Below are 13,930 nucleotides of genomic sequence, written 5' to 3' on the forward strand. Positions count from 1 at the left end.
ATATATATATATATATATATATATATAATATATATATATATATATATATATATATATGTATATAGATATATATATATATATATTATATATATATATAGATATATATATATATTATATATATATATCAAGTATAAAAGGCCCATTAAAACACAAGTGTTTTAAAGCTAAGGTGAACTTACTTCCACCCTTATCAAGCAGAGAATGACAGTAGGAGTTTCAATGGTGAAATATATAGTGGGAGATATGCCCTTAGGTGATGCGTTGGGACATCGCTAAGCTAACGTAGGTTCATCGTTGCCTTAAGGAAGATGTTGTCATCTGGTCAGAAACCCAGGTTCCATTGGAAAGGTTGATCCTATTGTCTTGTTGTTTTATTATTCAAGATTCCACCATCTGACATTTGTATCGACAACTGCTCTTGTATAAAATGAGGGATGAGTCCCAATACATGTTATGGTTCGTGTTAGTTATGTGATGGAAAATTGCCGAATTATGTTGTCCATATCTAGCTGATCATTTATGTTGCATTAAACTTTACAAGAGAGATTTTCCAGTGAAATCGAAATATGACTTATCACAGTCCCTACAAGGGATTTCATAAACTCCAAGATTTTTTTAAACTGATTTCTGCTGAACGTTAATGAATAGTGTATTCGGATAAGTGAAGATAAAAGGGTTCAAGGGGCCTAAGGTTTGTGTGATCTTTTAAATTATCTACGCGAGGGATTATGCTTTTGTTTGTGTATATTCCCTTTTCTTTGTCTTCTGTGGGTTTATAAAAAATGCTCTTTGCTTTAGGTATGGCATTTTCTATTATGTGCTTGGGGTTTCAAACAAACCCTAAAAAATAAAGAAAAGGAAAAATACACAAACAAAATCATAATCCCTCACGTGGATAATTTACGAGAGATCATAGAAACCTTAGGACCCTCGAACCCTTTTATCTTTACTTATCCGAATGCACGTGGGACATCATTAATTAACGTTCATCATAAACTAGTTTCGAAAGACATTGCAGCTTATGAGATCCCTTGTAGCGACTGTGATAAGTCATATTTCGGTTTCAATGAAAAATCTCTCTCAGAAAGATCAAAGCAACATAAAAGATCAGTAAGGTATGGACAACTTAGTTCGGCAATTTTCCATCATATAACTAACACGAACCATACCATGTATTGGAACTCATCCCACATTTTATACAAGAGCAGTTGTCGATACAAATGTCAGATGGTGGAATCTTAAATAATAAAACAACAAGACAATAGGATCAACTTTTCCAATGGAACCTGGGATTCTGACCAGATGACAACATCTTCCTTAAGGGCAACGATGAAGCGGATTAAGACAATTAACAGAACCTACGTTGGCTTAGGATGCCCCAGAGCATTACCTTAGGAAATATCTCCCACTACATATTTCACCAATGAAACTCCCTCTGTCATTCACTGTTTGATAAGGGTGGAAGTGAGTCCACTGAATTATAGTCCTTAGCTTTAAAGCAGTGTGTTTTAATGGCCCATTTATATTTGAGACGTAGATAAAATAAAGAATTCTCCTTCTCCCCAAACTCGATGTTGTTCATCAGGTTTTAAAGCAACCGCCTTCCACTTCCTTATTATGGTATGGTGAATGCTGGCGACTCGGGGTTACGATGGTTTCCATGCATTGATCCGAGGCCGATACGATAACGAGTTCCTTACCACCTGCAAGGCATTGGAAATAACCACAAGACGAGTACGGAAGGCCGAACTGGACCTTGAATTTCTACAATATTTCCGTCTCAATAATATTATTCCGACTCTTGTAATGTTCAAATTGTATAAGTCTTCCCTATACCAAAGCCCTTTTTATGATAAAGCAACTAAGAAACTGTTAGACATAGAGGTTAATTATAAGTGCGAGTGTTGTTAAACTGACAGGTCTCGCTATTGGCCTTTTTATGAATCTTTTGATAAATAGTCTATTACTGACCGAATCGTTTTTAAATTTATGTTCAATAGCAGTATAACTGATTATGTATCAATTGTCCGGCGCACTCATGAGAGGAAATTGCGAAAACTGTGGATTTTTATTTGTCAAAAAAAAATACTGTGTTTAATCTGACCAATGACAAGACAAGTTAGCAAAAAGAGAAGAATATCTGCCCTCACTAGATTTGGACTTTGGCCTTCCTTTGGTCGTCCTCGCATCAGGCCTTCATACAATCAATTTTGTGGTTCTTTGGAGTCTGTCTTCCAGGCTACTTAATCTCCGCCTCGTCACCGACGTGGCGAGGCTGCATACTCAAATGCAAGGGTTAGCTCAGATAACCTATAATTTTTAACTAGTAGTTAACTTAACTACTAGATGAACACCATTCTTTTCCAAAGAATGATTTGAATACCCTTAAGGAACTGAGTAAACAGGATGAAATGGGGATAACTAGAACGGACAAGGGAAAGGGTTCGGTAATCTTAAACAAATAGGAATATGTACGGAAAATGAAAAATATTTTAAGAGACGAAACAAAGTATCAAAAAATGGGAGAACCTCAGTATTCTACTATTTTTAAAGTCGAGGATCGAATAAATGGATTTTCAAAATGTTTGAAAAACCGAAATATTGTAAGTACTGATACCTATGAATTCTTATACAGCACAGATTCTTCCTATTGAATAATGTATGGGTTATCCAAAATTCACAAAGAAGGTATCCCAACGAGACCTATACTTACCTCTTTATTATAAACTGGCTAAATTTCTAGTCCCACTTCTAGCACAATTAACTACCAATAGTTATTGTATCTAAAGCTGATAATCATAAAGAAAAGATTTTACCACAAGAATCAGATCTTTTTATGGCTAGTTGAGATGCTGAGTCACATTTTGGTAATGTCCCTGTGAAAGATACAGTTGAAGTTATTTTTAGATCGAATTTTTTCTAACCCAGATACCATTCTTAATTATTTTAATATCACGGATTTTAAAAAAACTGTTGCAATTGGCCGTTCTGTTGAAAGCCTTCATTTTCCATGCGAAAGCGTATGTTCAAACTGATGGTATGTTCATAGGATCTCTATTAGGTCCTACCTTTGCAAATATTTTATGTGCTCCTTGGAGGACCGCTTGTTGTCTTTTGGCTTGCCACCCCCTTTTTTGCAGCAGATATGTTGATGACACCTTTATGCCGCTAGGATCAAAGATCGGGCGGATGAATTTCTTGAGTATGCCTACTAAATGCATCTATACATAAAGTCTACAATCGAATATGAAAGTGAAAATAAATTGCCCTTTTTAGATATAATGGTTTCAAGACGTGATGATCATTTTAGAAATATACCACGGCTTTCAGGAAAGAAACTTTTACCGGTCTGGATTCTTATCTGTAATTAAATTCTGCCCTTTTCCACAGGGCCTTTGGTTTAACACCCGGTTGGAATGGTTTTCACGAGGAAACTCTATATCTCCACCAGTATCTTATCAATAACTGTTTCCCATCTGAGCTCTTTAACAATCATTTGCGCAAATTTTTAAGTAATATCTTCTATCTAAAATTCAAAATGCCAGCTTATTTATGATAACACTTTTACCGAGACTTACGACAAATAATAAACAAATATTTACCCGGCGTCGGAATGAAACTATTACTTAGTAATCCAGGAACGATCAAGTCTGTTTAAATATAAAGAGGGTCTGCACCCTTTGATGACCTCAAGAGTCATATATCAGTTTAACTGCCCCAGATGTGACCTGGGTAAGTATGTGGGCTCCACCCGTAGTTTGTTTGAAGGTGAGATTAGACTCTCATCGTGGAGTAAGTTACCGAACGGGCGTTAAATGGTCAAACCCCGAATTTGCATGCATAAGAAACCACGGGAAAAATGCAAATATAATATCGATTACAATTATTTTGAAATAATAGCAAAGCTCCGAATGACCACCAACTATCAATACTAGAATCTCTTTTTATTATACTACAACTAGTTCCCCAATTAAATGTTCAGTCCACGTCAACATCTCTACACCTTGAGATTCCGTTGGAACCAAAACAATCCTGACTGTCACCCAGCTCTTGCCTTCAGCACTCTTCGGTAACCATTGCTCCTTTCTGTTATGTTTTTCGTTTTTTAAACCTGATTCTAATTTCAATTCAATTGTCTTTATAATTTAAAGTTTTGAAATGGGGGGACACATGGTCCCGAAACGCCTGTGTAATAATAAAGTACATTGAAAGGAAGTAAAGGAATTCTCCTTCTCTCCAAACTCGATGCTACACACACACACACACACACACACACCACACATACACACACACACACACATATATATATATATATATATATATATATATATATATATATATATATATATATATATATCACATACACACACCAGTAGGGCCCCCTGAAGGAAATACCTCGCGAAGCTTCAAGTTAAACATCAAAAGGTTAACTAGGTATCTCTGAACTCTCTGTTGCATAATTATTTTCGTTAATTGCATTTAAAATAGTCTTAAGTAAATCTTATATAGGATGAAATTGAAAGATGTAAAGTTTTATCTGAAGAAAGATTTTTCCTTTTACCTTCGATACTTTTGGAGATATTAGCATTTGAATGGCGATAGGATCGGGCTGTGCCGGGCCGTCAGAAATTACCCCTTTCTCAGTAAGACTGATATTTTAAAAAATATATCTTATATGGGATGAAATTTAACGATATAAGATTTTATCTGCCGAAAGAATTTTTTGTTATCTTTAATACTTTTCGAGATATTAACTTGAATAGAGCTAAGGAATAATGCAATAATTAAAACAAATTGAATGTGAACTTATGATATTTTAAAATTGAAATTGAAAATAAAACTAAACTATCTTTGCTCTAAATGACTTTTGTTCTGCCATTTCCAAAAATATTTGCACAAACTCGTGTTACACCTTGTATTATCAATGTTACTATTACATTATTATTCTATTATCGTTTCATTTACCACATCTCTCTCTCTCTCTCTCTCTCTCTCTCTCGTGTACGGTCTCATATGGTTAGATACGCCATAGCTTAGATTATAACATGGATGTAACGTATGTTACCATGTTTGTTTAGCTACGCAATGCAATGTTTGCGAAGTGTTAACAATATTCACTTTTCCAAGGTGCAGAGGTTCATTCGACGGCAGAGTAACCTCACCACCGTTATCTCCGCCATCTCCAGGTGTCCAGATCGTCGGGGATGAGCAACAGGAGACTGATTACAAGTCCTGTCCTTCGACGGTCGCAAAGCAGCGAGGCATCTGCAACAACTCTGGACGCCTGAAATTTAGAAAGCAGTCAGGTCCATCCGGGAAAATAAATAAAATTTACAAGAACACCGGCGAACCGCTTCTAGTTAAGGACATTGAAGTAGACGGAAATTATCTCTTCCGCTAATTGTCATATGCCATCACCGGAGAAGAGGACCAACACGCCGTCATCATGAGTTTAATATGTGATTCTAGCATCACCGAAAAGACCAGAGATGATTCAATGCGTCAGGATAAAGCCTGGGCGACTACAACGGAGATATTAGCGGCAGCCAACCTGTTCAATATGAACGCGTTTGTGTGGGCCAAGTTCGGTCCAACTCACACATGGCACATACATAAACCAAAAGACAGTGTTGTGAACGAGACAGTGTATCTTGAGGACAAGTCAGGGTTTCATTTCAATGTCGTTGTTCGTATATAGTTTGCATTTTGTAATAAAAATGCAATCACTCGTTTATTGTTTCTTTTGAGCGTTCAAAAATGATAGTCATTTCAACCTGATGGGGTGTCGTCTCAAACTAGTTTCAATTGACTGAGGAGTCCTGTCAAACTAGCTTCAAGTCACTCCGGGGGTCACATTTATGAAGAGTCATTTGAATCGGTCACACCGGGTCGCCAGAAATGAGCCCGTTTCCAGTAAGACTTCGCTTTTCTCGTAATCAAGCAGCAAAGCGGTTACGTTACCCTAGCATTCTTTCTTTTTCGCTCAATCAAGTAATTCCCCATGTAAAAAACCTATGGACTTCACAAATCCTTCAAACACCAACATAAGTGGTAATAAATTCCCTTGCATGTACAACACCTGATTCATCTCTTATCTTGTACCTTTGCATTCCCTGGGAGCTGAGGTTCTTTGTCTAATTTGAATGACAAAGGTCTACTGAAACTTTCAAATTTCATTATTTAAAGAAAAAAAATAAAAATAAAAACCCCAAAAAGCACCCCTGCAGTATACAACCGTTCAAAAAAACTAAGCATCACAACTGTATCTTTTACAGTTATAGCTATAGACTAGAGATATGTTAGGTTCCTCATCCGCCCACCCCGTACCACATGCCCTGAATACCAAATATCGATATCTGGATCTACGGAACAGCCCGACAGATTTCGATGAATTTGGGCACGATTACAGACCTTAGTAGGAAACTTCTAAAGTCAGAGTTTCATCGCGGTTGGCTGAATATGTCCACAGTTATAAAGGGCCACAGTCAGGGGTTTCGTGTAGTAGTACTCCTCGTGGCTGAGCTTTACTAACCGCCAACTATTGTGGCGGTTGATATACCCATTCCATCTGTCAATTTTCCATCATTCTCTCGACGTAACCAAACTATTTCAAGGCACCCATTGATATTCAATTCCCCCTGTTACCTTAATGCTATTCGTATCTTTCTTTGCCAGTTCATCATTCCATACTCCACATGAACCATTCTGACAACCCACCTTGTCTGTATTTACACATTCAAGAAATGTTTCACTTCCACATCTTTCAAATCTAAGAACCAAGTTAAACTCCCACAACACAGTTGTCAAACCAGTTCATCCTTCATTCCATTCCAACATTGCCTTCCATAGAACTTTTTCCTCGATTCGACAACTTCTGTACAGCTTTCTCTAGAGACCTCCTTGCTTTTGTTACTTGGTGATCCACTTTTTCTCTCATATACAATCCTATTCTCAGTCAACCACCTTTTTTTTTCATTAGTACAAGCAATCAGCACTATTTTTGGGGGGTATTTATTAACTATATAAGAAAACTTAACATTCTTTTCTTTTATGAACTTTGGATATGTCTCACGTCTCTGCAACTGGCTGTCAACTTGTATTACTTTAAAATGTAAAAGCCGATCTTTCAATCTTTCATTCATAAATTCTGATCTTATCCCTGGTATTTGCACCTACTATATCAATACCTTCATGGAAAAGGGATTTTTCCACAGGGGCAAAACTACTCTTGCCTACAACTTAACTTCATACAGTTAAAGTAACCTCAATTGCATAATCTCACACTGCCAGACAATATGATAATAATAATAATAATAATAATATAATAATAATAATAATAATAATAATAATAATAATAATAATAATAATAATAAATAATATAAATAATAATAATAATAATAATAAGTTTTATTGTTTTTAAAGATATTGCTGCATCAGCTGCATTCAACTTGTAAATAGTCTTCTCTATTTTTCTAACAATAGCTTTCTCTCTGCTACTACAACTGGCGAGTATTGCGCCGATATTACTCAATTTCGGGGATATTGCTTAAAATTTATTTATTTGTCATAAATTTTAAGCAATATCCCCGAAATTGACTCCTCCTGATGAGTAATATCGGCGCAATACTCGCCAGTTGTAGTAGCAGAGAGAAAGCTATTGTTAGAAAAATAGAGAAGACTATTTTTACCAAAGTTGAATGCAGCTGATGCAGCAATATCTTTCAATAAAACTTGTTTGAAAGAGGGTCTCCTTTCAATAATATAATAATAATAATAATAATAATAATAATTAATAATAATAATATAATAATAATAATAATAATAATAATAATAATAATAATAATAACAATAACACGTGGGGATTTTTTAATCAACTACGGGAGTACCACTTTAAGGAAAGTAAGCTGGGTGCATCGATAATTTTAAAATAACTAAAGCATTTAAATTAACTGCAACATTCCTGAAGACGTTAGATTTGAATAAGTGCATATAACAGTTAATGCATAACTTATCTTTATCTCTACAACAGGAAAATAAAGAATATATTGCCATGTAGTATACTGAATGTAGAGAGAGCTCTCACCACACAAACAATCCAGATAAGTTTCTACGAGGATATTAAGAAAATAGGAAATCAATACCTCAAGTCAGTCGTAAACTCTCCTGGTTAATCAAGAAAACGTTCCTTATGTAAAAACGACCTTTCAAACCCTTTACATGAACATGCAAGAAACACTCCCTCAGATCATCCATTTTGCTCTCCCACAGGGAAAAGGATGAGAAATCGAAACGCAAGTCTCTTTATTGGCCACACCATCCATATAATATGCATACAGTATGCATACGTATATACGTACATATGTATAGTCAGCACAGTCTATTACAACTCCTTTATAAATAGCGATCTCCTACCCATCGTGGAACGTGTATCAAGGCTGGAGGGACGATGGGAATGGAAGGACAGAATGATAATCTTTCTGCCACACAACCCTTCGTCTCCCTCTCCCTCTCCCTTCCCTACCCCTCTCCTCAGCAATCTTTCAGTCTCCCACCTTCAATCCGGGTTCGCCTCTACAAGAAGTACATCTCTGTCTCTCACTTCCTTCCCTTCATGCTCATCATCGACGTCTCTTTTCCTTTTTCTGTCCAGCTGACGACTTCCTTGACGGAACACAACTCCTCCTCGGTCGGTTCTCTCTTCTGATCGCTTCTATCTCACTATTTTGCTCCCTTCTCCTCCTTCTAGTTTTATTCTCCTTTTGTCTGGAGGCAAATATGGTTTTTAAGCTCATAGTAATAATGTGTTTCGTCTTTTTAACTCTAATTACTTCTTAAATTACATGTCACAATTATTGTTTCTCGTGAATAATGTTGTAAATCTTTCGTTCCCTCAGTATTAAATGTGAGTAAGTGACTTTCTGACACTCCTAAAAAGGCCTTTTAATGGGAGAACAAGGTTATAACAAACATAAATCTACGGGCGAAGGCCGATATTACTGAAGCGAAGGATTTACATAAAACTGTGGAATTTTAATTTAGATAAACTATATTTACATTTAAATTATGTGTGCAGCTATTCACACCTTAATGGTGACAGGAACTTGAGTTAGTCCAGAAATACATGAAGTTGTTTGATTCCAGATCAACCGGAACATGTGGCTTGGAAATAATCCAGGCACAGAGATAAAATCTGTGCAGAGCGGATTACTTAATAAGGGCATCGTATCCAAGGGTTCCCAGATTTCCTCTCACAAGCAGGCAAGACATTTTTCTGGAGATCGGGATAGACAAGATGGTTTAGAGAGAATGAAGGCTTCAGTTTAGAGGGGCAACTCGAGAATGAATGAAATTCGATATAAAATTCCCTTCTAAAAGGGCGTTACTTTACTTGGTTCTGGCTTAAATTCTGAACACCTCCCCATTCTGGAGGACATTTCAACCCTAGACAGGTTGGAATGGACAAGACAAGCCAGAATCAAGGACAAATGATAAATACAAATCACTGAGCCTTCCATACTCCCTTGAGTGGACTTATGACATAAAATAAAGTATAAAACTCTGCAGATAATAATTTTCACATTTGAGTGCTTACTTTACAGGCAGAAAATTTAAAATCATTTAATTCTTGAAAATTAGTTAAGTCAAGAAAATTAAAGAATAAAGTGGTGACATGACTAATGAGACTAAAAACTAACAATTTTCTATAGCACAGTAAAGAAAAATCAACTTTTATTACTCTTAAAACATAACATCACATTATAAATGACTTAAAATGTACAGCAATAAATGATCAAATGATCTTACTTAACATACAGGGTTAATAGTATACTGAATTCTATCTTATATAATACTGTCAGCTTATTGTTTAAGGCAACATATGCTATTAGTTTGCCCTGATGGGGTGTTATGAACCGTTCATAGGGGTGTTAAAAGCCCTACAATTTTTTTAAGTAATTTTGCCCTGTGTGCCATTAGGGATATGAGAACAATTTATGAATTTCTCCAATGAGACTGTTAGTGAAAATTAACAGGGATAGAATTAAGAATTTAATTGTCTGTAGTGAGCAAATAAAATTACATAAATTTAAGTCTCACCAGAGACATTGAAAGTTACACAAAATAAATTATTTAGAGACTAGGAGGGAATATTAAATCAATGATAAAATCAAAACAATGTATAAACGAGCCAGGCCTTGAAATTTATTGCCTTAGTAAGCTAAGCTAAGGTTATGGCCTTTTTGCTGGCTAAAACTTATCCAAGCCACATGGAATGCTGAGTGCCTAAAAGAGGTCACTGTGCCAATTGTGGCTCTTTTATGAGCAAGCCTAGGGTCTTGAAGGGATATACCTTTGAAGGTTACATAATTCCCTGATAGTAATTCCCAATGGAGTACTAATCTATAAGGCCAGAATGGCTGGCAGATGGGGCTCTGCCTAGGCAAAGCATAGAATGGAAATAGATGCATAAAAGTGATGATGAAGAGGAAAGGAAACTATGAAAAAGGAGATATAGACAGCACAAAAATAGAAACAGTTACAAAAGGATAAGAAGAAAGTAAAAGTAGCAGAATCTGGCACTCTCCTCTGGATGGAGAGGGTCAGAATTCTCTATAGGAGGGTGGCATTATCCAAGGCACTAGTGCAGAGAGAGACTATTGACTCTCGTAGGGTTTCTGAAAACCTCAACATCCTTTTCCTTTCTTCCTTCAGCCTCTCCGAGGTCAGTTTGACGATGTTGTGGGGGGCCTTGAAAGACTCAAGCCCTTTAAGAATGCTGGAGGGCCATCGGCTCAAGCGGCTGCAACAACCGGGGCACTGGCACTCGTCCCCACGTCTAATGCTGCTTGGCTCAGTTCCTTGAGTTCTTTGATTAGCTGCTGACAAAGGGGGAGTGGAGGAGGAAAAGCAACATAGACAGAGAGCTCTGGGAGGGAGACTTGAGTCTTGCCTTGGCACTGGAACTGAGGCCAACCCTGGCATAGTGAGAGGATTCGAATGTGGCTGACAGAAACTCTTGCTAAAATCAGGCCTGGGACTGTTGCTTCAGTTCCAATGTCTGTTATTCTTATTATTAAGATGGTGGGAAGTTCCATTCTGAGGAGTAGTGGGAGTTGGCTGAGGATGACCCACCTTTGAGAGTCACTGCTCTGTGGTGTGCCCTTGTTTATTGCAAACCCCACACACAGGCTTCCGTGGAGGATCACTGGGGCGTGGGGAGGCTGAGAGGTGGTAGCAGGAGAGAAAGGGAGAGCGGGGCAAATTTTCTTCTTCAAAGAACTCTGCAGTAGATGGTGGGTGTTGTAGGCGTCTGCCCATCTACAGCACTTCAAAATAGTTTTAGGAGCCTTGTCCACCAAGTGGGTGGCAAGATCAAGGGGAAGTCCTCCAGTTGAAAAAGTTCCAAGACCTCCTCAACAGATGTTGCTGGTGTCTTCTTGCCTACCCACTCTGTCCATGTTTGGTTAGCCTCCTTGGGCATGCTTCTCCACTTCTGCCTCCAACAGTATAGGGTTAGCTCGTAAACCTCAAGGATTGCCTCTCCGATGAGGACAAGGTCTTGTTGCTCATTCATGGGGAGGGCTTCGAATGCAGTCTGCCCATTGCCAGCGTGATGCTTGCCAAGGAGGAGGGCTACTTCCTGAGGGGTTAGACTGAAGTTCTCAAACACCTGCTCGATATGATCGAGCCAGGTTCCCATGCTGTGGAGGTGAGAGTGTAACTGAGGGGGCGCAGGGGAATCACACTCGAGAGTGCCAGAGTGGCACTCTAGACTGCCATAGCCAGTTGATGCGCTCTCTCTGCAGCTTCTTTTCTCTCTTAGGCTTCCCTCTCTTTCTCCCTTTTGGCTGCCTAGAATGTTCTTTCAACTGCTTCTCTTTTCTCTCCTCTTCTCTCTCCTTCTCCCTTTTGGCTGCCTGGAATGCTCTCTCTGCAGCTTCTTTCAATTTATCGTTCACCCAATTTATTAGTTTTGTGCCCTCCAGCCCCATGGCTCCTCCGGCTTCTGTGAAAGCCTTAACCTCTTCCAGTGCTGCATTGCTGGCCATCTTCTCAGAGGTGAAATGCTCGTAGTCTAGCTTGGGGATAATAAAATGGATGGCAGTCACTAAAACTGCAAATGTCGCCAGGGGTATGCTGAATACCCATTGCTATATTAGGGAAATAACAAGGTTCCCTGTGGCTGGAATATCTGCAGAAGCAGACGAGATGACAGCCAAAAGTCTGAAAAAGTCCTCCACTTAGTGAGGAAATCTCACGCAAGTGACGTGGGAAATAATGGTAAAACAAATTGAAAATGCCTCATGTAATTAGCATTGGAATGGCAGTCTAATAGATTGAATGAAATCCACTCTGGTGCGGAAAGCTCATGCAGACGATGTGGAAATGATAGTAAAACAAACTGTAAATGCCTCAACCAATTATTATGGGAATGGCAGTCTACTAAACTGAATGAAATCCACTCTGGTGCAGAAAACTCACACAAGCAGGCAAAGTGGAAATGCCAGTTAAGTAATGTGTAGATTGCTTGACGCAGGTGAGGAAACTCACACAAATGCAGTTGTAAGTCAAAGTTGATCCAGGTAAATAACAGCTCAACTAAGCATCAACGGAATACCATGTAAAGGCAGAACTCTCGATGCCTATACTGGGTGGCAATCGCCATAAATTTCTGTAATTTACAGTTACTACTGGCGTGTAGCACTTAGTGAAATCGCTGTAAAAATCTCTGTAAATACCAGTTAAATACGGGCAGAAAACTTAATGCCTGTACTAGATTCAAATTCCCATTAAATCTTTGTACTTTACAGTTACAACTGGCGTGTAGTATGACAGAAAACACGACGCTGATACTTAGCGAAATCGCTGTAGAAAAATCTTTGTAAACACCAATTAAATATGGGCGGAATACTCGATGCCTAAACTGGATTACAGATCTGTAAATACCGGTTCAACTGGGTTGTGAATAAAATAAAAAAAAATGCCACGTACTCATGGAAAACTCAACATGAATAGACATTGTAATTTGCCGCTGATAGATAAAAAATGTATATGGGATTTTACTGTCTTAAGAATGAGGCAAAAGTAAAAGAAAGGAAAATTTACCAACTCAAATCCTTGGTCTGTCTTACCCTTCAACGCTAGTCGGCAATGCTCAGAAATCTTATTTTTTTACAGCTAGTGTCTTAAATAATAACGATTAAGGAGACAGGAAGAACCAAAAAATAAAAATTCTCTCACCACTGCATAAAATATTCTGCAACAACTTCACGGGATTTCTGTTATACCCTTTAGTACTCTATATGCTGTCTCCTTGGCAAAACAAAAGATCTGCCAAACCTAACTTTAGCAAATTTAAATTCCTGGAGACTTTGGCTCGCACACGGACGGGCCAGCGAGACATAGGATCGTTTGAGAAAGGGGATGAGGAAAATTGGGCTCAAACCTAGTCGTAATCCATGGCCGTGGAGACTTAGGGAAAGGCCAAGAGAGAAAAACACATACATGTGCATAATTAGCTGTCCTTTTGTGTGTAAAATTATTTGCCTGCTTGGGTTATCTCTCTTAACAAAGAGAGAAAGCACTGACTGTTTATAATTCCTTGTCTCTATTCTAAATTTAAATGAATTTATGCTAACGTTATTTATCGTTTAACTTACTTACTCTTCTTTTTCTTTTTTATAAAAGGGGAGCAATACGAGAGGATTCGATTGGACATGTGGCCAGGGATTTCTCCAGGAACAATCCTTATACATACAAGGATTTTAATCCTTCCTATCTGCCTAAACACACGATTTACCGCGGGAGAGAGAGAGAGAGAGATAGAGAGAGAGAGAGAGGGAGAGAGAGAGAGAGAGGAGAGAGAGAGATAGAGAGAAAATGCACTCAGACAATTCCAAGCTATGGAATCTCTTTACGACATAAGATTTGA

The sequence above is a fragment of the Macrobrachium nipponense genome, chromosome 5 (genome assembly GCF_015104395.2).
Source record: "Macrobrachium nipponense isolate FS-2020 chromosome 5, ASM1510439v2, whole genome shotgun sequence".
Lineage (NCBI taxonomy): Eukaryota > Metazoa > Arthropoda > Malacostraca > Decapoda > Palaemonidae > Macrobrachium > Macrobrachium nipponense.